This window comes from Pseudophryne corroboree, chromosome 11 (genome assembly GCF_028390025.1).
Source record: "Pseudophryne corroboree isolate aPseCor3 chromosome 11, aPseCor3.hap2, whole genome shotgun sequence".
In the NCBI taxonomy this organism is placed as follows: Eukaryota; Metazoa; Chordata; class Amphibia; order Anura; family Myobatrachidae; genus Pseudophryne; species Pseudophryne corroboree.
Window position 1 is genome coordinate 15,519,994 of NC_086454.1, and position 26,003 is coordinate 15,545,996.

Consider the following 26,003-nt stretch of genomic DNA (forward strand, 5'->3'; position numbering starts at 1 on the left):
GTCGGTAACCCGACCGCTGGGATCCCGTCTGGCGGGATCTCGTACTGATCCCCTCCCCAGATTAGCCCCTCCCATGCACTCGTGATGTCACAGCGCTCTCCTGGTGTACTGTGCGCACCTGGGAGAGGCGGCTGCGTATGGAGCTGACAGTTTGGGTCGTCCTCTCCTGCACACACACGTCACCCGGCTAGTTGTATGAAAAGACACGTTTACGTATACCTCCAAAAAGGGGGCGTGTTCCGTCACTCTGGGGTGTATCCAGTGTTAGGACCCCTAGCAGAGAAAATTAGAGCATGGGGTTTATGTACTAAGCTCTGGAGAGAGATAAAGTGGACGAAGATAAAATACCAGCCAATCAGCTCCTTACTGTCAGCACAGCCAGTGACATACAGGAGCAGTCAGGTGCTGGTTGGCCAGTACTTTATCTCTCTCTAAGGCTCAGTAAATAGACTCACATATTACCTAATCACTGGTTTACTCCTCTACACCTTGGTGGTCATTCCGAGTTGTTCTCTCGTTGCCGATTTTCGCTATGCTGCGATTTGTTGCTAAATGCGCATGGTACGCAGCGCACATGCGCTTAGTTATTTAACTAAAAACTTAGCAGTTTTGCTGTTGTTCGTGCGGCGCTTTTCAGTCGCACTGCTGATCGGTGAATGATCGACAGGAAAGGGGCGTTTCTGGGTGGTAACTGAGCGTTTTCCGGGAGTGTGCTAAAAAACGCAGACGTGTCAGGGAAAAACGGGGGAGTGGCTGGCCGAACGCAGGGCCTGTTTGTGACGTCAAACCAAGAACTAAATGGACTGAGGTGATCGCAATCTAGGAGTAGGTCAGGAGCTACTCAGAAACTGCAGGGAATTATTTAGTAGCAATTCTGCTAATCTTTCGTTCGCTATTCTGCTAAGATACACTCCCAGAGGGCGGCGGCCTAGCGTTTGCACTGCTGCTAAAAGCAGCTAGCGAGCGAACAACTCGGAATGAGGGCCATTGTACCATGTGATCAGCGCCAGTCCATGGACTTTCAGGTTTATGACCCGGGAGTCTGTCTGTGCATGGATATAGTGACGCAGGTGGAGGCGGGGGATGCTGGGAGAGATCCGATCGGATCCCTCTCAGCAAGGATACGGAAAGAAGCCCATAGCAAAAGCTGGCGTTACCCTCCGCGTTGGAGTCCTGGCGTCCAGGGCTTAGTACATATGGTTGGGTGGTGGTTGTTGCCTAATCCGGGAGCCTTGCCCACTCTTCCAGGCAGCTGGGAGTGCCACGCGGTATTCAGGAGCCCCCCGGTCATTCCAGGAGAGTCTGTAAGTCTGCTCTCTAATGGTTAGTATATCTCCCTCTATGGTCGCTGCAAAGGGAAGCTTTTATTCCACTTACCAGCTGGACCGGGAAGCTCGAACAAGCCTTGTCGGGGTAATTCATAGCCACCCCCCCTTCCTGGCGTCCATGCCTATACTATATCCTCATACAGCACTTATGGGCGACAGTTATTATTACACTGAGGTTCTGGCCACGGTCCTCCTCCGGGTTATAGCTATGTTCTGAACCGGTCACTTCGCACTTCACTCGCCCCTGTTATATCACCCAGCCTGCTTCTTATAGTTCATGTATATGAGTCATGTATACTCACCATTGATGTGTACCCCGTACACCAGTTTATATGTTATCCCCAGGTCCCCCATTATTATTATTTTGTGCCATGTGTTTGATACACAGGGGTCTATTCATGAAGCAGTAAAAAGTGTGGAGAAGTGAGCCAGTGGAGAAGTTGCCCATGGCAACCAATCAGCATTGAAGTAACATTTATAATTTGCATACTGTACAGTTGTACGGAGCAGCTGATTGGTTGCCATAGGCAACTTCTCCACAGGCTGACTTCTCCACTCTTTTCATTGCTTGGTGAATAGACCCCACAGTGAGGGTCCTCGGTCAACAAGAGCTCTCGCTAGTTATATGTTAGCACCAATGCTCCGCATCAGGATGATTAGCGAGACATCCATTACCTCATCACCAGCGCAGCTTAATGCCGCCTGCGAGATGTAGATTTAGGGGTACATTTACTAAGCAGTGATAAGAGTGGAGAAGTGAGCCAGTGGAGAAATGTCCCCATCAACCAATCAGCAGCTCTGTATCATTTTATTGTATGCAAATTATAGCTGTTACTTCAGTGCTGATTGGTTGATGGGGAAATTTCTCCACTGGCTCACTTCTCCACTCTTATCACTGCTTAGTAAATTAATCCCATAATGTGGCAATTTAAAGTCCCCAATTAATCATCTCCCTCTGATGGAACCACAGAGTCACATGGCGGAGGATGGCGCGAGGTATATTTCATCAGTCCTTCAGCTGTCATGGTCTTACATTACTGTGCCATGGTGACAACTAATTGGACGTATGATTATGGACGCTGAGCTGTCATGTTGTAGATATGTCTTGCTGAAGACTCCAAGCTGCGCGGTATCTTACTGCATATATCACTGAGGAGCACCTAATGTCCTTTTTATTCTTACTATTAATATAAAAAACAGCCTAATAGTCCAAAGTGTTTCGTAATAACAGCAGTAATGTAATTGCACTGGAATAATCAGCAAAGTCATCACTATAAATTCACCTCAGACCAGATTATGCAAAAATACAGTTAGATAAACTGCAAAATGAATGTATGAATGTTGCTGTATCAAAGACAGGAGCCTGACATACTCTGTGCTGCTTTTACCCTACTCCTTACACTGTATAATTCTCAGTTGGTGGATTCCTGCTGCCTACATTCCCCTCTTCACATGCAGCCCTGTTCTCACTGACACATCACTCATCTCCTGATATACTCTGTGCTGCTGGGGACCCTGCTCCTCCCACTATATAACTCTCAGTCTGTGGCTTCCTGCTGCCTCCATTCCCCTCCTCACATCATGTCACTGCCCCTGTCACATGCAGCCCTGTTCTCACTGACACATCACTCATCTCCTGATATACTCTGTGCTGCTGGAGACCCTGCTCCTCCCACTATATAACTCTCAGTCTGTGGTTTCCTGCTGCCTCCATTCCCCTCCTCACATCATGTCACTGCCCCTGTCACATGCAGCCCTGTCCTCACTGACACATCACTCATCTCCTGATATACTCTGTGCTGCTAGGGACCCTGCTCCTTCCACTATATAACTCTCAGTCTGTGGCTTCCTGCTGCCTCCATTCCCCTCCTCACATCATGTCACTACCCCTGTCACATGCAGCCCTGTCCTCATTGACACATCACTCATCTCCTGATATACTCTGTGCTGCTGGGAAACCTTCTCCTCCCACTATATAACTCTCAGTCTGTGGCTTCCTGCTGCCTCCATTCCCCTCCTCATATCATGTCACTGCCCCTGTCACATGCAGCCCTGTCCTCACTGACACATCACTCATCTCCTGATATACTCTGTGCTGCTGGGGGCCCTGCTCCTCCCACTATATAACTCTCAGTCTGTGACATCCTGCTGCCTCCATTTCCCTCCTCACATCATGTCACTGCCCCTGTCACATGCAGCCTCGTCCTCACACATCACTCATCTCCTGATATACTCTGTGCTGCTGGGGACCCTGCTCCTCCCACTATATAACTCTCAGTCTGTGACTTCCTGCTGCCTCCATTACCCTCCTCACATCATGTCACTGCTCCTTTCACATGCAGCACTGTCCTCACTGACACATCACTCATCTCCTGATGTACTCTGTGCTGCTGGGGACCCTGCTCCTCCCACTATATAACTCTCAGTCTGTGGCTTCCTGCTGCCTCCATTCCCCTCCTCATATCATGTCACTGCCCCTGTCACATGCAGCCCTGTCCTCACTGACAGATCACTCATCTCCTGATATACTCTGTGCTGCTGGGGACCCTTCTCCTCCCACTATATAACTCTCAGTCTGTGGCTTCCTGCTGCCTCCATTCCCCTCTTCACATCATGTCACTGCCTCTGTCACATGCAGCCCTGTCCTCACTGACACATCACTCATCTCCTGATATACTCTGTGCTGCTGGGGACCCTGCTCCTCCCCCTATATAACTCTCAGTCTGTGGCTTCCTGCTGCCTCCATTCCCCTTCTCACATCATGTCACTGCCCCTGTCACATGCAGTCCTGTCCTCACTGACACATCACTCATCTCCTGATATACTCTGTGCTGCTGGGGACCCTGCTCCTCCCACTATATAACTCTCAGTCTGTGACTTCCTGCTGCCTCCATTCCCCTCCTCATATCATGTCACTGCTCCTTTCACATGCAGCACTGTCCTCACTGACACATCACTCATCTCCTGATGTACTCTGTGCTGCTGGGGACCCTGCTCCTCCCACTATATAACTCTCAGTCTGCGGCTTCCATGTATTTGTCTGCACCATGTGCACCGGCAGGTCTGACGAGCAGTTCCACACAGAGTATTGCTCTATATCCGCAATGCTTAGATCATAGCAGTAAGTCGTCCGTGATGCACAGTACAACACCTGAGGTGATCAGGGCCGGGCAGATATATGGAAACACATGTTCTGTGCTATATACGTGGAGGACTTCTAAAGAAATTACATTCCCATCATGGTGCCCGGAGCTGGGAAGATCAATAGAGTCTGTGAAGTTCTGATCCCCACTTCAAAGCGATACAGGGGGCTCCCCTCCCCCTCACACAACGTGACACTGGGAGGTGACATCTCCAGCTGCGAGCCCAATACACCTGGGGACCTTCTAACCCAAAATCATTTCTACATCAAACACGATGTGTGAGGCTGGAAATAATTCATTTATTAGTATATTGCAGAGCCGATGTGTGTCAGGTGTGATTAGGAGGATCAATACATCATGGGCGTAGGTACATCTACAGGTAGCGGGAGCCAAACACATACCGAGGCCCCTCCGCGTCTCCTCAGCAATGTAAAGCACTGTACAGGCTTCTAGAAGTAGTAAGAAAACTAACTTTCCAGATGAGAAACCACAAGTCCCAGCATGCCCTGCCAACCAACAAGCTGAGTCTTGTAGTGCCACTACAGCTGGTTCCCATAGCTTGGTACATAGGCAGGATGTAGTGAAAATGACGCCAGCACCGCAATGATTAAGACCCCCGACGGGTGAGTTATGTATTCTAAGTCACCCCCCTAACCCCCACTGGCTGCAGCCCAACCCTAACCTCCCTACCCCCACAACGTAACCCTGACCCCTCAGATGGCGGTTAAAGTCCCCCTCTCCTGCTGCCTAAACCTAAAGTCCCATGTATACTTACCTTCGGGATCCCGGCTGTCAGTATTCTGGCATCAGGTTCCTGATGTTTTCTGGATTGCGGTGCTCGTGTTCTGATGGGTGTCAGGATTCCGTCCGGAATATTGAAAGTAACCCGTATAAAGCTCTGTAATAACTGCCCCCAAGTGTCCGTCATGCAGGGGGTGCACCTACAGTATAATGAAGTGACAGTTGGCGGCGCTCTGAAGCTGTAGGTTTTGGGAGGACAGTATAATTCCAGGATGAAGAACTCTTACTTAAAGTACCAGCTCACTGTGCTCCCTCAGAAAGTTATACTTAAGTCCATGGTTAGAGCTGAAGGGTTGTCCACTTTTGGACAGGTTATGCTGAAATTTGTAGTTCCCCATTTCTGCTGGCCTCCTGTCCCTTCTCCAAACTATCAAAATGCTCCCTCAGCTTTACACGGTTTCCAAATGCCGTTGTTAGTGGCAACAAGATGACTGGTAAAAATGGCAAATGTGTTTATGCTTCCTGGTCCAAATCTAGGGCCGGAGAGAGCGGCATTGGGCCCAGGTACTGACCGGGGGCGTGGTCTGCACAGGGGGTGTGGCCGTGTTCCCTACAAAACATATATATATATATATATATATATATATATATATATATATATGCAAACATGAACGAGCGGCACTCACAGGACTTACATAAATGAATGGGACCTCAACCCATCAAATTGCAACGTTTCGGTATTTATTACAACTGCCGTTGCAATAACTGAGAAATTTTGGGAACAGTCGGAAAAACTGTATGAAAGGTTTATAGAAAGAGGTTATACCCCTATAGATCTAAGGGAAGCACAAACACGGGCATATAATGCCGATCGATCAGACCTATTGTCAACCAATACGAAAAAAGAACTTAAGAACAAAACGAGTCGTCCATTTATTACGCAGTTCAATAAAGAAAACAGGGAAATCAAGAAGTGTTTGGAAAAACACTGGGGGGTTGTCTTAAAGGATCCCATTTTGGGACCAAAACTTTGGGAAAAACCCACAGTAGTGTATAGAAGAGCAAAAAATCTGAAGAGTATTATAGCACCCAGTGAACTTCGACCTGAAAGTGGGTTTTCTGATAGATTAGAAATAAATGGAAAAAACTTTCTACCTTTGAAAAAGTCAGGATGTTTTATTTGTAGAAAATGCTGTAAACATTTTGATATATGTCCCAAATTGAATTATAATGGAAAGTTGGAAAAGGTGAAATATAAAGAGGTGTTAGATTGCAACTCTCAGTATGTAATTTACCGCATAACCTGTGGATGTAATCTCCAATATATAGGGAAAACAATTCGAGATGAGCGGGTTCGGTTCCTCGGAATCCGAACCCGCCCGAACTTCAGGTTTTTTTACACGGGTCCGAGCGACTCGGATCTTCCCGCCTTGCTCGGTTAACCCGAGCGCGCCCGAACGTCATCATCATGCTGTCGGATTCTCGCGAGGCTCGGATTCTATCGCGAGACTCGGATTCTATATAAGGAGCCGCGCGTCGCCGCCATTTTCACACGTGCATTGAGATTGATAGGGAGAGGACGTGGCTGGCGTCCTCTCCATTTAGAAATAGATAGGAGAGTGAGAGTGAGACACTTCATTTACTGGAGCTTAGGAGGAGTACTCAGAGAGTGCAGAATTTTGCTGATAGTAGTTAGTTAGTTATACTAGTGACTGACCAGTGAGACCACCAGTGCAGTTTTATTATTATTTAATATAATCCGTTCTCTGCCTGAAAAAAACGATACACAGTGACTCAGTCACATACCATATCTGTGCTCAGCCCAGTGTGCTGCATCATCTATGTATAATATCTGACTGTGCTCACACAGCTTAATTGTGGGGGAGACTGGGGAGCAGTTATAGGTTATAGCAGGAGCCAGGAGTACATATTAAACAGTGCACACTTTTGCTGCCAGAGTGCCACTGCTAGTGTGACTGACCAGTGACCTGACCACACTGACCACCAGTATATTGTGATTGTCTGCCTGAAAAAGTTAAACACTCGTCGTGTGACTTGTGTGGTGTTTTTTTATTCTATAAAAAACTCATTCTGCTGACAGACAGTGTCCAGCAGGTCCGTCATTATATAATATATACCTGTCCGGCTGCAGTAGTGATATATATATATTTTTTATATCATTATTTATCATCCAGTCTATACTAGCAGCAGACACAGTACGGTAGTTCACGGCTGTAGCTACCTCTGTGTCGGCACTCGGCAGTCCATCCATAATTGTATACCACCTACCCGTGGTTTTTTTTTTTCTTTCTTCTTTATACATACTACATCTCATTATCATCCAGTCTATGTTAGCAGCAGACACAGTACAGTACGGTAGTCCACGGCTGTAGCTATCTCTGTGTCGGCACTCGGCAGTCCATCCATAATTGTATACCACCTACCCGTGGTTTTTTTTTTCTTTCTTCTTTATACATACTACATCTCATTATCAACCAGTCTATATTAGCAGCAGACACAGTACAGTACGGTAGTCCACGGCTGTAGCTACCTCTGTGTCGGCACTCGGCAGTCCATCCATAATTGTATACCACCTACCCGTGGTTTTTTTTTCTTTCTTCTTTATACATACTACATCTCATTATCAACCAGTCTATATTAGCAGCAGACACAGTACGGTAGTTCACGGCTGTAGCTACCTCTGTGTCGGCACTCGGCAGTCCATCCATAATTGTATACCACCTACCCGTGGTTTTTTTTTTCTTTCTTCTTTATACATACTACATCTCATTATCAACCAGTCTATATTAGCAGCAGACACAGTACAGTACGGTAGTCCACGGCTGTAGCTACCTCCGTGTCGGCACTCGGCAGTCCATCCATAATTGTATACCACCTACCCGTGGTTGTTTTTTTCTTTCTTCTTTATACATACTACATCTCATTATCATCCAGTCTATATTAGCAGCAGACACAGTACAGTACGGTAGTCCACGGCTGTAGCTATCTCTGTGTCGGCACTCGGCAGTCCATCCATAATTGTATACCACCTACCCGTGGTTTTTTTTTCTTTCTTCTTTATACATACTACATCTTATTATCATCCAGTCTATATTAGCAGCAGACACAGTACAGTACGGTAGTCCACGGCTGTAGCTATCTCTGTGTCGGCACTCGGCAGTCCATCCATAATTGTATACCACCTACCCATGGTTTTTTTTTTCTTTCTTCTTTATACATACTACATCTCATTATCAACCAGTCTATATTAGCAGCAGACACAGTACAGTACGGTAGTCCACGGCTGTAGCTACCTCTGTGTCGGCACTCGGCAGTCCATCCATAATTGTATACCACCTACCCGTGGTTTTTTTTTTCTTTCTTCTTTATACATACATCTCATTATCAACCAGTCTATATTAGCAGCAGACACAGTACGGTAGTTCACGGCTGTAGCTACCTCTGTGTCAGCACTCGGCAGTCCATCCATAATTGTATACCACCTACCCGTGGTTTTTTTTTTCTTTCTTCTTTATACATACTACATCTCATTATCATCCAGTCTATATTAGCAGCAGACACAGTACAGTACGGTAGTCCACGGCTGTAGCTACCTCTGTGTCGGCAGTCCATCCATAATTGTATACCACCTACCCGTGGTTTTTTCTTTCTTTCTTCTTTATACATACTACATCTCATTATCATCCAGTCTATATTAGCAGCAGACACAGTACAGTACGGTAGTCCACGGCTGTAGCTATCTCTGTGTCGGCACTCGGCAGTCCATCCATAATTGTATACCACCTACCCGTGGTTTTTTTTTTCTTTCTTCTTTATACATACTACATCTCATTATCATCCAGTCTATATTAGCAGCAGACACAGTACAGTACGGTAGTCCACGGCTGTAGCTATCTCTGTGTCGGCACTCGGCAGTCCATCCATAATTGTATACCACCTACCTGTGGTTTTTTTTTTTTCTTCTTTATACATACTACATCTCATTATCAACCAGTCTATATTAGCAGCAGACACAGTACAGTACGGTAGTCCACGGCTGTAGCTACCTCTGTGTCGGCACTCGGCAGTCCATCCATAATTGTATACCACCTACCCGTGGTTTTTTTTTTCCTTCTTCTTTATACATACTACATCTCATTATCAACCAGTCTATATTAGCAGCAGACACAGTACGGTAGTTCACGGCTGTAGCTACCTCTGTGTCGGCACTCGGCAGTCCATCCATAATTGTATACTAGTATCCATCCATCTCCATTGTTTACCTGAGGTGCCTTTTAGTTGTGCCTATTAAAATATGGAGAACAAAAATGTTGAGGTTCCAAAATTAGGGAAAGATCAAGATCCACTTCCACCTCGTGCTGAAGCTGCTGCCACTAGTCATGGCCGAGACGATGAAATGCCAGCAACGTCGTCTGCCAAGGCCGATGCCCAATGTCATAGTACAGAGCATGTCAAATCCAAAACACCAAATATCAGTAAAAAAAGGACTCCAAAACCTAAAATAAAATTGTCGGAGGAGAAGCGTAAACTTGCCAATATGCCATTTACCACACGGAGTGGCAAGGAACGGCTGAGGCCCTGGCCTATGTTCATGGCTAGTGGTTCAGCTTCACATGAGGATGGAAGCACTCAGCCTCTCGCTAGAAAACTGAAAAGACTCAAGCTGGCAAAAGCACCGCAAAGAACTGTGCGTTCTTCGAAATCCCAAATCCACAAGGAGAGTCCAATTGTGTCGGTTGCGATGCCTGACCTTCCCAACACTGGACGTGAAGAGCATGCGCCTTCCACCATTTGCACGCCCCCTGCAAGTGCTGGAAGGAGCACCCGCAGTCCAGTTCCTGATAGTCAGATTGAAGATGTCAGTGTTGAAGTACACCAGGATGAGGAGGATATGGGTGTTGCTGGCGCTGGGGAGGAAATTGACCAGGAGGATTCTGATGGTGAGGTGGTTTGTTTAAGTCAGGCACCCGGGGAGACACCTGTTGTCCGTGGGAGGAATATGGCCACTGACATGCCTGGTGAAAATACCAAAAAAATCAGCTCTTCGGTGTGGAAGTATTTCAACAGAAATGCGGACAACAGGTGTCAAGCCGTGTGTTGCCTTTGTCAAGCTGTAATAAGTAGGGGTAAGGACGTTAACCACCTCGGAACATCCTCCCTTATACGTCACCTGCAGCGCATTCATAATAAGTCAGTGACAAGTTCAAAAACTTTGGGCGACAGCGGAAGCAGTCCACTGACCAGTAAATCCCTTCCTCTTGTAACCAAGCTCACGCAAACCACCCCACCAACTCCCTCAGTGTCAATTTCCTCCTTCCCCAGGAATGCCAATAGTCCTGCAGGCCATGTCACTGGCAATTCTGACGAGTCCTCTCCTGCCTGGGATTCCTCCGATGCATCCTTGCGTGTAACGCCTACTGCTGCTGGCGCTGCTGTTGTTGCTGCTGGGAGTCGATGGTCATCCCAGAGGGGAAGTTGTAAGCCCACTTGTACTACTTCCAGTAAGCAATTGACTGTTCAACAGTCCTTTGCGAGGAAGATGAAATATCACAGCAGTCATCCTGCTGCAAAGCGGATAACTGAGGCCTTGACAACTATGTTGGTGTTAGACGTGCGTCCGGTATCCGCCGTTAGTTCACAGGGAACTAGACAATTTATTGAGGCAGTGTGCCCCCGTTACCAAATACCATCTAGGTTCCATTTCTCTAGGCAGGCGATACCGAGAATGTACACGGACGTCAGAAAAAGACTCACCAGTGTCCTAAAAAATGCAGTTGTACCCAATGTCCACTTAACCACGGACATGTGGACAAGTGGAGCAGGGCAGGGTCAGGACTATATGACTGTGACAGCCCACTGGGTAGATGTATGGACTCCCGCCGCAAGAACAGCAGCGGCGGCACCAGTAGCAGCATCTCGCAAACGCCAACTCTTTCCTAGGCAGGCTACGCTTTGTATCACCGCTTTCCATAATACGCACACAGCTGAAAACCTCTTACGGCAACTGAGGAAGATCATCGCGGAATGGCTTACCCCAATTGGACTCTCCTGTGGATTTGTGGCATCGGACAACGCCAGCAATATTGTGTGTGCATTAAATATGGGCAAATTCCAGCACGTCCCATGTTTTGCACATACCTTGAATTTGGTGGTGCAGAATTTTTTTAAAAACGACAGGGGCGTGCAAGAGATGCTGTCGGTGGCCAGAAGAATTGCGGGACACTTTCGGCGTACAGGCACCACGTACAGAAGACTGGAGCACCACCAAAAACTACTGAACCTGCCCTGCCATCATCTGAAGCAAGAAGTGGTAACGAGGTGGAATTCAACCCTCTATATGCTTCAGAGGTTGGAGGAGCAGCAAAAGGCCATTCAAGCCTATACAATTGAGCACGATATAGGAGGTGGAATGCATCTGTCTCAAGCGCAGTGGAGAATGATTTCAACGTTGTGCAAGGTTCTGATGCCCTTTGAACTTGCCACACGTGAAGTCAGTTCAGACACTGCCAGCCTGAGTCAGGTCATTCCCCTCATCAGGCTTTTGCAGAAGAAGCTGGAGACATTGAAGGAGGAGCTAACACGGAGCGATTCCGCTAGGCATGTGGGACTTGTGGATGGAGCCTTTAATTCGCTTAACAAGGATTCACGGGTGGTCAATCTGTTGAAATCAGAGCACTACATTTTGGCCACCGTGCTCGATCCTAGATTTAAAGCCTACCTTGGATCTCTCTTTCCGGCAGACACAAGTCTGCTGAGGTTGAAAGACCTGCTGGTGACAAAATTGTCAAGTCAAGCGGAACGCGACCTGTCAACATCTCCTCCTTCACATTCTCCCGCAACTGGGGGTGCGAGGAAAAGGCTCAGAATTCCGAGCCCACCCGCTGGCTGTGATGCAGGGCAGTCTGGAGCGACTGCTGATGCTGACATCTGGTCCGGACTGAAGGACCTGACAACGATTACGGACATGTCGTCTACTGTCACTGCATATGATTCTCTCAACATTGAAAGAATGGTGGAGGATTATATGAGTGACCGCATCCAAGTAGGCACGTCACACAGTCCGTACTTATACTGGCAGGAAAAAGAGGCAATTTGGAGGCCCTTGCACAAACTGGCTTTATTCTACCTAAGTTGCCCTCCCACAAGTGTGTACTCCGAAAGAGTGTTTAGTGCCGCCGCTCACCTTGTCAGCAATCGGCGTACGAGGTTACATCCAGAAAATGTGGAGAAGATGATGTTCATTAAAATGAATTATAATCAATTCCTCCGCGGAGACATTGACCAGCAGCAATTGCCTCCACAAAGTACACAGGGAGCTGAGATGGTGGATTCCAGTGGGGACGAATTGATAATCTGTGAGGAGGGGGATGTACACGGTGATATATCGGAGGATGATGATGAGGTGGACATCTTGCCTCTGTAGAGCCAGTTTGTGCAAGGAGAGATTAATTGCTTCTTTTTTGGTGGGGGTCCAAACCAACCCGTCATATCAGTCACAGTCGTGTGGCAGACCCTGTCACTGAAATGATGGGTTGGTTAAAGTGTGCATGTCCTGTTTATACAACATAAGGGTGGGTGGGAGGGCCCAAGGACAATTCCATCTTGCACCTCTTTTTTCTTTAATTTTTCTTTGCGTCATGTGCTGTTTGGGGAGTGTTTTTTGGAAGGGCCATCCTGCGTGACACTGCAGTGCCACTCCTAGATGGGCCCGGTGTTTGTGTCGGCCACTAGGGTCGCTTATCTTACTCACACAGCTACCTCATTGCGCCTCTTTTTTTCTTTGCGTCATGTGCTGTTTGGGGAGGGTTTTTTGGAAGGGACATCCTGCGTGACACTGCAGTGCCACTCCTAGATGGGCCCGGTGTTTGTGTCGGCCACTAGGGTCGCTTATCTTACTCACACAGCTACCTCATTGCGCCTCTTTTTTTCTTTGCGTCATGTGCTGTTTGGGGAGGGTTTTTTGGAAGGGCCATCCTGCGTGACACTGCAGTGCCACTCCTAGATGGGCCCGGTGTTTGTGTCGGCCACTAGGGTCGCTTATCTTACTCACACAGCTACCTCATTGCGCCTCTTTCTTTCTTTGCGTCATGTGCTGTTTGGGGAGTGTTTTTTGGAAGGGCCATCCTGCGTGACACTGCAGTGCCACTCCTAGATGGGCCCGGTGTTTGTGTCGGCCACTAGGGTCGCTTATCTTACTCACACAGCTACCTCATTGCGCCTCTTTTTTTCTTTGCGTCATGTGCTGTTTGGGGAGGGTTTTTTGGAAGGGACATCCTGCGTGACACTGCAGTGCCACTCCTAGATGGGCCCGGTGTTTGTGTCGGCCACTAGGGTCGCTTATCTTACTCACACAGCTACCTCATTGCGCCTCTTTTTTTCTTTGCGTCATGTGCTGTTTGGGGAGGGTTTTTTGGAAGGGACATCCTGCGTGACACTGCAGTGCCACTCCTAGATGGGCCCGGTGTTTGTGTCGGCCACTAGGGTCGCTTATCTTACTCACACAGCTACCTCATTGCGCCTCTTTTTTTCTTTGCGTCATGTGCTGTTTGGGGAGGGTTTTTTGGAAGGGACATCCTGCGTGACACTGCAGTGCCACTCCTAGATGGGCCCGGTGTTTGTGTCGGCCACTAGGGTCGCTTATCTTACTCACACAGCTACCTCATTGCGCCTCTTTTTTTCTTTGCGTCATGTGCTGTTTGGGGAGGATTTTTTGGAAGGGACATCCTGCGTGACACTGCAGTGCCACTCCTAGATGGGCCCGGTGTTTGTGTCGGCCACTAGGGTCGCTTATCTTACTCACACAGCTACCTCATTGCGCCTCTTTTTTTCTTTGCGTCATGTGCTGTTTGGGGAGGGTTTTTTGGAAGGGACATCCTGCGTGACACTGCAGTGCCACTCCTAGATGGGCCAGGTGTTTGTGTCGGCCACTAGGGTCGCTTAGCTTAGTCATCCAGCGACCTCGGTGCAAATTTTAGGACTAAAAATAATATTGTGAGGTGTGAGGTATTCAGAATAGACTGAAAATGAGTGGAAATGATGGTTTTTGAGGTTAATAATACTTTGGGATCAAAATGACCCCCAAATTCTATGATTTAAGCTGTTTTTTTAGGTTTTTTGGAAAAAAACACCCGAATCCAAAACACACCCGAATCCGACAAAAAAAATTCGGTTAGGTTTTGCCAAAACGCGGTCGAACCCAAAACACGGCCGCGGAACCGAACCCAAAACCAAAACACAAAACCCGAAAAATTTCCGGCGCTCATCTCTAAAAACAATAAGAATGCTAAAACTTCGCATTCAAGAGCACCTTAGAAATATAAAAAATAAAATTCAAACTCATAGTCTGCCTAAACATTTTGAAAATTTTCATAATTCAGAAGTTAGCAGCTTGAAATTTTCGATTCTAGAACAAGTTAAAGAAAATTCTAGAGGAGGCAGTAGAGATTTACAATTGTCTAAACGAGAATCCTTTTGGATTTTTTAGCTTGATACATTGGTCCCAAATGGGTTGAATGAGGGAATTGATATTGTCTCATTCTTATAGTTATACACTCAATGTTCTAATATTTCTGTTAATTATGAATTATGTAACTGCATGTGGTTGTGTATGTATATGTGTTCGTTGTATGTGCACATGTGTGTATTTTTTATGTATGTATATATATGTATGTATGTATATGTGTGTGTGTGTATATATATATATATATATATATATATATACTAGGCGCTTCATCGCGCCCTACGGGCGCTCTTCACACCGTCGAAAGGGGCTACGCCCCCTTAACCCCTGCACGCGTCGCTGGGGTTCAATATTTGTATTATATGGAGTATTACCTGCCTTCCTAGGTTTGTTAGTGGTTAAATATTGCAAGACGAAAGTGCTTCCGATGGTGAAGGGGGCGTAGCCCCTTGCGATGGCGTGAACAGCGGGGCACGATGTACAGAATGTAGCGGGTGCGAGGGGGGGTGGCGGATGAGGCAGGGAGTATGTAGATGCTGCGGGTGGAGGGGGGGTGGATGCAGGTGGGGGGGGGTGCGGGACCTATAACTATGTGATGTTATGTGTAACAATATATAGGACACGGATAAGGATATATGTGGTATAGACATACCCGCATGAAGAGGTAAATGGTGTCATTAGACACAGAGGGGAGTGCTGGTACAATGCGGAACAGGGGCAGCTGTGTCCTCTCTCTACACCGTACCATCCTTCAGGTGTAGCAACGCGGACATGTTGCGCACGCAATGTCTCCACGCGGCCGCAGGTGCACCAGTCCCATCTGCATGCACTATATGCGCGCCCCCCTCAGGTGCAGTAGGAGGAGAGGGCGCAGGCTGGAGCTGCTCCCAGGGCCAATGGCCATGGGCAGCACGGTCATGTGCTCGGTGCTGGGCTTGCGCCCTGCGCTTGCTGTGTGAGGGATAGGGAGAAGGCGGCACAGCGGAGCATCACCGATATACCGGTAACTACGGGGGGCACCGCAGGGGGTTATGGCTCCTGTCCTCCTGGTGAGGGTTTGTCAGGGAGTTATCGAGGAGCCGGTGGTATGGACCCTGTATGGGACACGGGGGTAGGGAGGGGATACAGAGACGCGGGGCGGTAGGGAGAGGATACAGAGACGCGGGGCGGTAGGGAGGGGATACAGAGACGCGGGGCGGTAGGGAGTGGACAGAGACGCGGGCCATAGGGAGGGGATAGAGAGACGCGGGGCCGTAGGGAGGGGATAGAGAGACGCGGGGCCGTAGGGAGGGGACAGAGAGACGCGGGGCCGTAGGGAGGGGACAGAGAGACGCGGGGCCGTAGGGAGGGGACAGAGAGACGCGGGGCGGTAGGGAGGGGACAGAGAGACGCGGGGCGGTAGGGAGGGGATAGAGACGTGGGGCGGTAGGGAGGAGATAGAGAGACGCGGGGCGGTAGGGAGGGGACAGAGACGCGGGGCGGTAGGGAGGGGACAGAGAGACGCGGGCGGTAGGGAGGGGACAGAGACGCGGGCGGTAGGGAGGGGACAGAGAGATGCGGGCGGTAGGGAGGGGACAGAGAGATGTGGGCGGTAGGGAGGGGACAGAGAGACGCGGGGCGGTAGGGAGGGGACAGAGAGACGCGGGGCGGTAGGGAGGGGATAGAGACGCGGGGCGGTAGGGAGGAGATAGAGAGACGCGGGGCGGTAGGGAGGGGACAGAGACGCGGGGCGGTAGGGAGGGGACAGAGAGACGCGGGCGGTAGGGAGGGGACAGAGATGCGGGCGGTAGGGAGGGGATAGAGAGTCGCGGGGCGGTAGGGAGGGGATAGAGAGTCGCGGGCGGTAGGGAGGGGACAGAGAGATGCGGGCGGTAGGGAGGGGATATAGAGACGCGGGGCGGTAGGGAGGGGATAGAGAGTCGCGGGGCGGTAGGGAGGGGATACAGAGACGCGGGCGGTAGGGAGGGGATGCAGAGACGCGGGGCGGCACGGAGGGGACGCAGAGACGCGGGGCGGTAGGGAGGGTCCCCAGTGAGGAAGCTGATGAAGAGAGGGGGGGGGGGGGGAAAGTAGTGGAGAGGGTGGACACCATTAGCGGAGACATTTGCAAAGTGGTGACCAGACATAGATACAGTGGGTAGGATGGCCGGAGGGACTCACCGTTGGGGCTGTGGGCGGCTGCTGCAAGCTGGTAAACAGTACAATGTTCAGAGACAGTCTGTGCTACTATTACACACATTCCCCCCCTGCTCGTGCAGCGTGGTGGATGAAAAGGGGCGTGGCCTCGCGGGTATATTCTCGCTCGCTCCGGGGGTGTTTCCAGCTTGCCTGTAGATGCTGGCAGCCCCCGGAGACTGGAGTGTGTGTGCCGGCTGTGTGACAGGAGGCGAGTGCTGCCGGAGATGACGTCACTGCAGCACTCGGCTCCTGTCACAGCAGGAGAGCGGACAGCTGGATGTGCGTGGAGGAGGCGGCGGGTCTGTGTACGCGGGGCAGGGAGGGCTATGAAGCCTTCTCCTGCACCACCCTCCTAATGTCTATGCCTGTGGCAGCAGTTGTTCACTCTGCACTGCGGCCGGGGAGTCGGAGTGGCTGATGGCGGGGGGAGAAAGGAGGAGCAGAGACTTGCTGCACATGTGGTGGGCAGGCTCTGTGACTCCGCCCACCGCTGTGACTCCACCCAGCGTTAGAAAGCCAAGCACAGAGTCACAGGGCTAATATATAGGAGATATATGTATATTACCTTCACTTTAGGATTGTAGGAATTTATATTGTGAAACGCTAGTTAGTTGTATCTATATCAATAATAAAGGGATCACTATGCGTATAGCATAGAACGCTATTATTACAAGTATACATACCATAAAGAAAAAAATAATATGGCTAATTTGTTATGCCCATACAAAAAGATTAATATAGGCATTAAGATCACATTTATGCACAGGAATTATGGGATTGTTCACATTGAAAAGGGCATTTAATTGAATCACAATGGTATCTAAATGAATATACACAAATTTAATTTTATAAGTATATTAAATAACACTGAAATAGAATCACACATCGTGTGACTATTAATTATAAGAACACGCACAGTATAGCCAAGCCCGGTGGTAGGCGTCGGGTTGCCAGGAGACGGTGTCATGGCGTCCACGAGTGGAGCGTCATGACGCATTGTGAAGACGGGCGCTGGCCGGAGCGGGACTGGAGAGTGGAGCGCAGAGTGTTCCATGACCAGGAAGTGACGCCACGGAAGCCAGACGGACTATGTAAAGGAGCGCTGGTTAGAGCGGAACAAGAGGGTGGAACGCAGGAGCGTTCCACGATTAGGAAGCGATGCTTTGGGAGTCAGATGGGTTATATGAGGAAGCGCGGGTCTAAAGTGAGTGGAATGCGTTCCACAGCCAGGAAGTGATGACACGGGATGTTTGAAATAAGACACACTAAAGAAGTAAAGTGGACCTTCACTCTATGGGAACTTAAGGGGATTCAGAACGAGGCTTGACACACACATACAGGAGAATTGGTCCATGTGTACTGGATTAATTAAAGCAATTAATACATTTTTGCCATAAGGGGAGCGGTTTAAAAATAGAAATTTAAGTTAAGTATAGATTAAAAGTTTAAAAGAAGGGACCTTTGATTTATTATTTAAAAAGTATAGTTAATATTAATAAAAAAGAAGGCACTAGATAAATTAAATTAACCATAATGATAGGAAGTGAGGTAATAACTGGAGAGAATAAAAGCCCAAATAGAGTCTCTGTAGTTCATTCAGAGCCAAGCCAGCACAGAGGACACAAGCTCCAGATTACAAGCAATAGTAAGTGTTGGTTTAAATACCGGTGGGCCTGCGTATGGTTTAAATAGTTTATTTAGTAAATTAACTTTCCTCTACCTTTAGAATAACGAATGTTATAGAGACATTTGGAGGTTCCTAAAACGTTGGCTATTTAAGATTCTGGGATCACCTGTCCATATTAGGATATATATTAATTTTAATGTAAGTATTATTTGATATTAACAATTCCTTAATTGATTTCATGATTGGGACTGGGAAATTGATATAATATCTTATGCCCACAGAATTGTGTCGTCATGGGAGTCCCCCATTTTATACAAATTATCTGCTAGGACATATTGCTCTTACCTGTAGAAAGTAAGTGTCTCAAATTTGCTTAAATTAAATCCTCTATATAGATGATACAACTGACTAGTGTTGAAAATATATTTGTTGAAAATGTAATTGTTAAGACCTCCTGCTATAGGATGGTATTGTGGCCATGTGACTATATATGAAATCCAGTATGAAAGCTTTCTGGTTTAAATTGCTTAATTTGTAGAGAGAAGAAAATTTCTCTTCTCTGATTCATCTAATACTACTAATATTTCTAATGTGGAGTTTTTTGGATTAGATCAGAGATTATGGTTGAAGTGAGATATTCAGGATACCTATAAAAAGCTATATAAGTCAATAAATGTCTTTCCTATATAAGTACACACCAACACCCAGATTATGTTATTATAAAAACTTTATTATATTTTTATATGTATTATAAGGATTTCTGTAAATTATGCTGTTAATAAGGTTTTTAATTTTCTGTTAAAGACACCCCTGAGGAAGTCTGTATAGACGAAACGCGTTGGGTGAAGGTCTTAGACATAGTGGGTGGACAAGCTGCATTTAGGAGCTCCCCCCGGCTGGGGTAGGCAGCAAGTACAATTAAGATCTTATCCCACGAATGTCAAGACAAATGTAAGAGCTGTTAATATATAAATTTTTAATAAATTCTGCCGTTTTAAAGGAAATGGACTAATTAGTGAATTGTTGTCTGGGTGTATTCTGGTGAGAGGGTTTTTTTCTAGAAACCTTTGTCGACTGTGGATATTCAATCCGAAGAAAGTTTGAGACTGTTATTTGAGCGCCCCCTATACATCTGCTAGTGTATATATATATATATATATATATATATATATATATATATATATATATATATATATATATATATATATATATATATATATATATACATGCAAACATGAACGAGCGGCACTCACAGGACTTACATAAATGAATGGGACCTCAGCCCATCAAATTGCAACGTTTCGGTATTTATTACAACCGTCGTCAGGCTATACACATATATATATATATATATATATATATATTAATTGGGTGATGTCATGTCAAGGTCCCTGGTCCAAATCTAGGGCCAGAGAGAGCGGCATTGGGCCCAGGTACTGATGGGGGCGTGGTCTGCACAGGGTGTGTGGCCGTGTTCCCTACAAAACATATATATATATATATAAATTGGTGGCTGCACAGGGGATGGGGGTTTGCCAGGTGGGGAGAGCAATCAGTGCATTATTGTTACCTTGTAAAGGCAAGCAGGTCCCTCCTACTCGCCGGTGCCATCTTCCTAGTGATATTTGGGATGATGGTGCAGGTGCACTAGATTACACAGAGTCTTAGCTGTCAGTGTGCGGCACCATCTTCGTTAAGAGGTCACTGGGAAGAGTAGGAGGAACTCGCTTGCCTCAAAAGGTGAGGACTCAGGCCTTCGCCAGGCCCCTCCAACAAGCCTGGGACCAGGTAAAATGAGTACCCATGCCCCCTTTCGGCACCAGTGTCCAAATCCACAGAAGGGTCCACAGCCAGATTTTGCAGCATACCAGGCAATGCCCTAGATAGAGATCCTTCTGCAGATGACACCCGAGGGCGGCTCCTCACCACCACCAGCAACCAGCCACACCATACCCCCAGCAACAAGCTGCTGTTTCCATTATACTGGATTTTGAACCATGATAATTAATGATATTGGGACAAATATACCATCTGATGTAAAACCAGTTGCCCAGTGGTCAGTGGGTCTCTGCAGGTTGTCATGGTGGAGTCCTTAGCTTGAATCCCCAGGTATACTGTGTAATGGTACCTTGGATGGTGAACATGAGTCTCCTCGCTTCAGTAGGATGTGAGCTGGGTCAGTGGTCTAGCTGCCTGGTTGTGATGGTGGAGTCCAGGGTATGAACCCCAAGCCCAGCTTCTTCTGCAGGACAGCAATTGATAATATTGAGGAAAGTCATTGTATTGGCAGATCCCAGGATACTGTAGCTCATCCAGAATATAGCCTGGTTCTCTGATGGTGGTGATGGTGCAGGCACTCACATGGGCTTTTATTTAGGATCTCGATGGTGCAATATTGTGTGACCGGAACAAAAATCTCCATTCTTCCTCATCATGGGTAGGATGTACTAACGGGAAAATGTGACCAAAATCCAGAAAATTGCGTTTTCAGACTTTGGCCACATTTGGCATATGTACCAAGTGGGGCGTGGATGCAGTGAGTGACGCTGTACAATGAGGCAGATCAAGATATTAACTAAAACCCATCTTGGTGCTTGAACCAGTGTAGGGATTGCAATCGGTGGGTTATCCATCGATGGATAACCTCAATGGTCGGAAACAATCTGTAAGGGAACCATCAATGGTTTCACCCATCCATGGTCACCTCCTACTTTAGTATTGAGCGAGCCGAGGGCCAACCAGGGCCTGAGGGTGTGTCTTCGTGGGTGTCAGGGGTGGAGCTATGCTCCGTGTCCTGGCACCTACTGAAAAAAAAGAAGATAATAATATTTGGTTGTGCCATGCCATTGATGGAGGGAAACCATCTGGGTCTCCCCCACCAATGGCAAAAGTATTCTACGTCAACCAAAAACCATTGATGATTATGAATCATCGATGGTCGATGGCCATTCCTAAACCAGTGCTCCCAACACCACCAGGCTATATACTGAGTGAGCTCTCCTAGGAACTGACAATACAATAAATTTGCTCAATATTATCGATCACTATTGTGCAGAAGAAGCTGGGCTTGGGATTCAAACCCTGGACCCCACCATCACAGGCAGGCTGCTAGACCACTGACCCAGCTCACATCCTAAGTAAGGAGACTTTTCTTTTCATCAGTCAGTTGCAGGATCCAAGGTGCTAAACCATAGTATATGTGCGGATACAAACTAAGCACTCCACCATGATAGCCTGCAGGGGACCACTAGTCCACCATGATAGCCTGCAGGGGACCACTAGTCCACCATGATAGCCTGCAGGGGACCACTAGTCCACCATGATAGCCTGCAGGGGACCACTAGTCCACCATGATAGCCTGCAAGGGACCACTAGTACACATGATAGTTTGTAGAATTGTCCCAACTTCATTAATTATCATCAGGCACAGTCCAAAGTAATGAAAAATGCAGCTTGTTCTTGTGGGATTTAAACCATGGACTCCACATGGGATATTTACAGCAACAAGTCACAAGCCCAACACTAAACAGGGGACTAAGGGGGTCTTTCCGAGTTGATCGTAGCTGTGCTAAATTTAGCACAGCTATGTTCATTCACACTGACATGTGGGGGGACGCCCAGCACAGGGCTAGTCCGCCCCGCATGTGAGTGCCGCCCCTCCCCCTCCCGCCCCCCCCCCCCCCACACACACAGAAGTGCAAAGTTAGATTTTTGGGTGGGGTGTGTTCAAACTGAAATCTAAATTGGAGTGTAAAAATAAAGCAGCCAGTATTTACCCTGCACATAAACAAAATACCCCACCCAAATCTAACTTTCTCTGCACATGTTACATCTGCCTCCCCTGCAGTGCACATGGTTTTGCCCAACTGCTAACAAAGGGGGTCATTCCGAGTTGTTCGCTCGTTATTTTTTTTCGCAACGGAGCGATTAGTCGCTACTGCGCATGCGCAATGTCCGCAGTGCGACTGCGCCAAGTAAATTTGCTATGCAGTTAGGAATTTTACTCACGGCATTACGAGGTTTTTTCTTCGTTCTGGTGTTCGTAATGTGATTGACAGGAAGTGGGTGTTTCTGGGCGGAAACAGGCCGTTTTATGGGTGTGTGCGAAAAAACGCTACCGTTTCTGGGAAAAACGCGGGAGTGGCTGAAGAAACGGAGGAGTGTCTGGGCAAACGCTGGGTGTGTTTGTGACGTCAAACCAGGAACGACAAGCACTGAACTGATCGCAGATGCCGAGTAAGTCTGGAGCTACTCAGAAACTGCTAAGAGGTGTGTGGTCGCAATTTTGAGAATCTTTCGTTCGCAATTTTAAAAAGCTAAGATTCACTCCCAGTAGGCGGCGGCTTAGCGTGTGTAAAGCTGCTAAAAGCAGCTTGCGAGCGAACAACTCGGAATGAGGGCCAAAATTCCTGCTGCGATCAACTCAGAATTACCCCCATTGTGCCTTATAACCAATGCAGGGAAATGGCACTGATGAGCCACTTTAAATGTATGTATCTCTCTGATTTCTCCCCCCCCCCCCCCCCCCCAGGAATGTATTAGTTATATAATGGAGGTAAGGCGCAATCAGGGAGATTGCTGGTCTATTTAGGGAGTTAGGGAGATTACTACTATTTCAGGGAGTCTCCTGCAGAATGAGGGAGGGTAGGCAACTATGACTACGTCTATATACCATTCTGTTATAGGTGTCTATGTATCATTTGCTCATATATCCTTTTCATATTTATCTATGCATCTATCTGTCTCATATAAATCAAATTATGTAAATGAGCAATCTTCTCCATCTATCTACTGATACCACATATTGCTATGCCTGGCTGGCCTCCCTGTTAGTGCCCTGGGTACTGCCGCAGGCTGGGTGATGACACAAGGAACCGTTTCCTCCCTACCAGAGACATCAGCCGGCTCGTTGGCCCATTACCCTCATGTCTTCCTAGCAGTGTTGCTGGAAGGTCTCCATCCAGGCGTCAGGCGGAATAACCTTTAGCACCCTGGATAGTGCACCTGGCTGGTTAATACATCTACCCCACGCTTTGATGCAGAGCCGGCCATAGGCATAGGCAAACTAGGCAATTGCCTAGGGCATTTGATATGCCTAGGGGCATCAGCTTCCGCTGATTAAAATTATATGCGGCATGCCTATATTCTGTGTGTGTAGCATTTCATATGCAGATACAGCCACAGTCTCACACAGTATATAGGCATGCTGCATATCAGTTTAATCAGCAGAAGCTGCTTGTGCATCCTAGCCACATAGCAATGCAAATAAGATGCATTTTCATTAAAAAAAAAGGTGTGCCCGACGTTAGCATTGAGGCAAGATTTATGAGGACACATCTGTATCCAAGCAGAGGCAGAGGTCACAGTGTTAGTGGCAGTGTGAGTGCTGTGTGCATGTGAGTGGGTTGGTTGTGCAGTAGTGTTCAGAATATGTGTAAGGAGCATTATGTGTGTCATGTAAAAATGCATTAATAATGTGCAACATATGTGTAAGGGGCCACTATGCAGGGCCGGCAACAGAAATCTTGGGGCCCGGTACACGGCTATCTCTGGGCCCCCCATCCCCCATATATGGCCATTATGTAATACATAGGATACTGTATAATACTGTATATGCTTCTGACAGCTATGTGACTTATGCTATAAACATCACCACTACATCAGGGTCGAAACTAGTGTTTTTGTTATCTTGACATGCCCCTCCCCCCCCATATAAAATTACTACACACATTATTACACCGCACAGTAGTACACCTTATTAACATTACCCCACACAGTAGTGTCCGTTATTCACGCTACACCACACAATTCTACCCCTTATTCACGTTATGCCACAGTAGGTGTATTACTGACTCCAAGTATATGGGAGGAGGAGGCGGAGTGCAAAGGTAACAGCATCACACGCACACACTACCGTAAACACAGTGTACCGGCTGCATACACACTCCTCTTGTCAAACAATATAAACTAGCGCTCTGCCTAGAATATGAAGCAGTTTTAATATCAATATGAAGTGGTGCTAAAATAAGGTATATCTAAACAGCAGCATGAAACAGACACATAAAATATCATAAAACACACACACACACACACACACACACACACACACACACACACACACACACACACACACACACACACACACACACACACACACACACACACACACACACACACACACACACACACACACACACACTATGTATAGGTACTTTAGGAAGAGTTGGCAGGTGCTTCACTGTCAATATGCGGGGGAAATACCATGTGCTGCAGGCAGCTTTCCCTACCTTTCCCTCCTAGCAGTGCCCGGATCCATAGAGCACAGGGGCAACGCTCACAGAGATCTAAAGCTGCTGATTGCAGAGTGTGGAGAGCCCCAAATGCACAGCGCTGGTCTGCTGTGTGGAAGCGCGGATCTCCTATAGAGCTTTTCCCCCCTGGTGTCCTTCCGTGACAGGTGCTGGGAGCCCGCACTACAGCACTGGCTTGCTCAGTCAGCGTGCCGCTCAGGTTCCTCCTGCCTTCCTTCCTCCCGGATATGGCGGACACCATGCAGTCAGTAAAAGCGGCTGCGCCAGATTCTTGGGGCCCCTCTTAACCTCGGGGCCCGGTACGGGAGTCCCCTTTGACCCCCCCTGTCGCCGGGCCTGCCACTATGTGTGTCATTATGTGTATAAGGGCATTAATAATGTGCGCATATGTGTAACAGGGTACTACTGTATGTGTGTCATTATGTGTATAGGGGCACTGAAATGTAAAACGAAATTCAAGTAGCGCTCAACAATCAAAATGAAAAAAACATTTATTTTTTATAGAAAATATAATGATAATTACAGCAAAACTCCCGGGAGTATAATTTGACGCAATATGACCTAAAAATAACTTATCTCTAAACCAAAATAGAATGATTTTTAACTAAATGAATATTCCTATTAGTCTAAAACATATAACCCCGGGGGTGGTATTCATGTGACCGTCGGTCAGCTGACCGACAGTCACATGACCTCCTCCGTGAGTCCGACGGCTCACTATCCCGATGGTCGGCATGCCGACCAACAGGGACTATTTCCACTCGTGGGTGTCCACGACACCCATAGAGTGGGAATAGAACCCGTGGCGACCGCAGGTCGCCACCGAGCCCGCAGCGTGGCGAGTGCAGCGAGCCCGCAAGGGGCTTGCTGCACTTGCCCCTCCCCGCCGGGATCCCGGCGTCGGTAAGGTGACCGGCGGTCAGGAGACCGCCGGTCACCAGTACTACACCCAACCCCGGAAATCTCGTTCTGAATATAATACAACAATGATTAATAGCTATTTAAAATTGGTTAAGGGTCTGTATGCAATGCATATAACTCACTTGATCTATGAGTGTCCCGAGCAGTCCTATTAATATACAACTGAATGATAATTCCAGTGATTTTATGATGGGAGGTACCTTTTGAAATAATGAAGCAGTGTTCAAATGAACATAGAAATAATTGAGCTGTATCAGATCTCAAGCCACTGTA

At 47.6% G+C, this 26,003-nt stretch overlaps 1 protein-coding gene and 1 long non-coding RNA gene across 4 annotated transcripts in view; both read left to right on the plus strand.

Moving 5' to 3' along the window:
- Nucleotides 1-26,003, plus strand: part of SLC1A2 (solute carrier family 1 member 2) — a 176,199-nt gene that overhangs the window by 6,938 nt on the left and 143,258 nt on the right. The window lies entirely within an intron of this gene.
- LOC134969858 (uncharacterized) lies at nucleotides 18,090-19,492 on the plus strand. 2 transcript variants are annotated; one of them, XR_010189531.1, is made up of 4 exons: nucleotides 18,090-18,516; nucleotides 18,598-18,696; nucleotides 18,780-18,852; nucleotides 19,303-19,492. It is a non-coding gene; the product is annotated as an uncharacterized LOC134969858 (long non-coding RNA). The 2 variants fall into 2 exon arrangements; XR_010189530.1 differs by having other exon boundaries at nucleotides 18,780-19,492.